Source organism: Octopus sinensis, linkage group LG1, assembly GCF_006345805.1.
Source record: "Octopus sinensis linkage group LG1, ASM634580v1, whole genome shotgun sequence".
Lineage (NCBI taxonomy): Eukaryota > Metazoa > Mollusca > Cephalopoda > Octopoda > Octopodidae > Octopus > Octopus sinensis.
The window spans coordinates 89,657,536-89,660,361 of NC_042997.1; the positions used below are offsets into that span (position 1 = coordinate 89,657,536).

The 2,826-nt window shown below is 31.8% G+C and overlaps 1 protein-coding gene across 3 annotated transcripts in view; it reads left to right on the plus strand.

The window, feature by feature from the left end:
* The first annotated feature begins 594 nt into the window (after window positions 1–594).
* LOC115209965 (signal peptide peptidase-like 3) overlaps window positions 595–2,826 on the plus strand; it is a 368,123-nt gene continuing 365,891 nt past the window's right edge. For 2 of the 3 annotated variants that reach the window (XM_029778623.2, XM_029778616.2), the window contains exon 1: window positions 595–1,103. The gene's annotated coding sequence lies outside the window, so the exon portion shown is untranslated. The remainder of the gene's footprint in view (window positions 1,104–2,826) is intronic. The other variant, XM_036502734.1, reaches the window with a different exon arrangement.

Here is a 2,826-nt window from a genome sequence, read left to right on the forward strand (position 1 = left end):
GAGAGAGAAACCGTATCAGAATCAAGGGGAAAAGGATGAGGGAAACAATATGAGGAAGAAAGTAAGAAAAAGAAACGGGGGAGGGGGAAGAGTAAAAGAAAAGAAAATGCAATAGGAAGAATTTAATTTAATGAGAGAAGTACGATGCAAGAGTAGTGGTTTCTAGTAGAAAAAGTAAGGTTAACAACAGAAGGTCAAGATTTAACTTCCTTTCTCTTTCTGTTTTTGTCTCGTCTTCCTCTCTACGTTTCACTTATTTTTCTCTCCATCGACATTTATACATATATTTTTCAGTAGATATTTCCAGTTCTATTCTTTTTCGCCATCGATTTACCTATCACATTTTAGACTGCTCTTTTTTCTCTCCTATTTTCTCCTCTACATCTCTGTCTCTCGTGGTGTCTCAGTCCTTCACTCAGCGTCCTTCTGCCTTCACTCATACTCATCGTTTTCATTATTATTTCTGTCTACATCTCTCTATCTCTTTCTCTCTTTACTGCACCTCCAGCTTTGTTCTCTTTCTTTTCATTTACTCACGCTCACTTATTCTATCTACATATCTTATTCTTTTCTTCCTTACCTCTTCTCACTCTTTCGTTTCTCACTTATCACCTCACACTCCCCCTTTGTATTCTCTCTCTTGTTTCCTTATACACACTCTCTCCATTCCTCCTCCCTCCCTTATTTTTAAAGCTTTCATCTCATCCTATTTCTCTCGATCATTCTGCTACTTTTACCTTTTTCCTTCCCGTCACCCCATTCTCTCTCTCTCAATCCTACATAGCAGCAGCAGCATCTCCTATTGCTGCAACACTCCAGACTACCCCTCTCATTAAACGTTATTGCTGTCCTCTTACTGACGGAGCGGCGGTAGCAGTTATAATAATAATAAAAATATTTCACTGCTGCTTCCTTCGCATTTTTTCTCGATTTTCTACGAGCTTTACCCCCCTCTGAAGCTCGAAGCCTTCGCGGATACATTAAAAATATTACACTCTCACCGCTATCTTCATCTATATATATTTATACAGACACCGGATAAATTGCCTTTAACCATTTCTTTTTCAATGAAGACAATCCTGAACATGACCTCTGCCTAAAAGGTAGGCAATTCCCTCTATTTCTTTGTCCTTGAAGGAGCAACATTTTAATGCCGACTTAAATAATGGTCGTCTTAGTTGCAGAAGATACTTGCTTTAAAAAATATGGTTGCATTCTATATCGTTTTCTGTAATCTACTTATCTGTATGTCTATCAATTTATCAATGTATAAGCTCAATATGTTTCTTACATATCTACCAAACTATATAAGTGGCTATTTGTCAGTCACCGTCGGACATCTATCTATCTATCTATCTATCTATCTATCTATCTAGATATATGTGAATTGATCGTTTCAGCTCTATCTATCTATCTATCTATCTATCTATCTATCTATCTATCTATCTATCTATCTATATATCTATCTGTTTATCTGTCTGTCTGTCTGTCCAGATAGATAGATAGATCCAAGTATGTCTGCGTAGATCAATCAATCAATCAATGCAAGTCCATGTACCTGTATCTATGTGTGTGTGTGTATGTATGTATGTATGTATGTATATATATATATATATATATATATATATATACTGTATATGTATCCATCTTCATTCGATCTATCAATGTATTCTTATCTCATACACTCTGTTTGACTTTCTCTCTCTCTCTCTCTCTCTCTCTCTGTCTATCTATCTATTTATCTATCTACAATTTACATTAGAACTGTAGCTACATGTTTACATTTTAAAACGAAGTTAAACATGCTATTACAAAGAATAGGTATATCAGAGAAAATAGAAATAGAAATGTGAAAATAGGTCTCTGAAAATGTAAACAAATTATATGTATATATGAGAGTACGTGTATGTATGAATATATATGTGCATATCTGTTTCTGTCTTTTTATGTATGTGTAACTATGTCTATCTATCTATCTATCTATCTATCTATCTATCTATCTATCTATCTATCTATCTATCTATCTATCTATCTATCTATCTATCTATCTATATATCTATCTATGTATATGTATGTGTGTGTCTGCTTATCTATCTCTGTCTCTTTATGTATGTGTATTTATGTACATATATATGCTTCAATATCTATGTGAATTTCTCTGTCTGTTGGCACTGATCAAAGCGCCAGTGTACGAAACTTTCGACCCTTGAGTCACTAATTCTACGGTTAATATTATTATTATTATTATTATTATTATTATTATGTGTGTATACAAATGTATATATGCATGTATGTTCATAAATGTATATCCGCGTGTAAGCAATATAAATGTATATACATTTATGCCTACATATCTCTGTGTATGCATATATATATATATATATAATATATATATATATATATATGTATATATATATGTATGTATCTATAAATATGAAAATATGTGTATGTACAATATATGTGCAAATGTGTGTATATATATGTATGTATGTATCTATAAATATGAAAATATGTGTATGTACAATATATGTGCAAATGTGTGTATATATATGTGTGTGTATGTATATATCTATGTAAATATGTATGTGCATATTTATATATGTAAATATATATGTATAATAATAATTTCGTTTGGTTATAATTCTGGAGTTTATCCTATTAAGCTCATCTATGGGTATTGGCTATCAGACAAGACAGTTAAGTGAAGACTGATTTATCAAACAAATGTATGAAAATCCATAAAATATATATAGATGTTTTATAATTGTAAACAAGAAGAATGGAGTGAGGAAGTATTTTTAATGCATCAATTTACAGTTGTTTCAT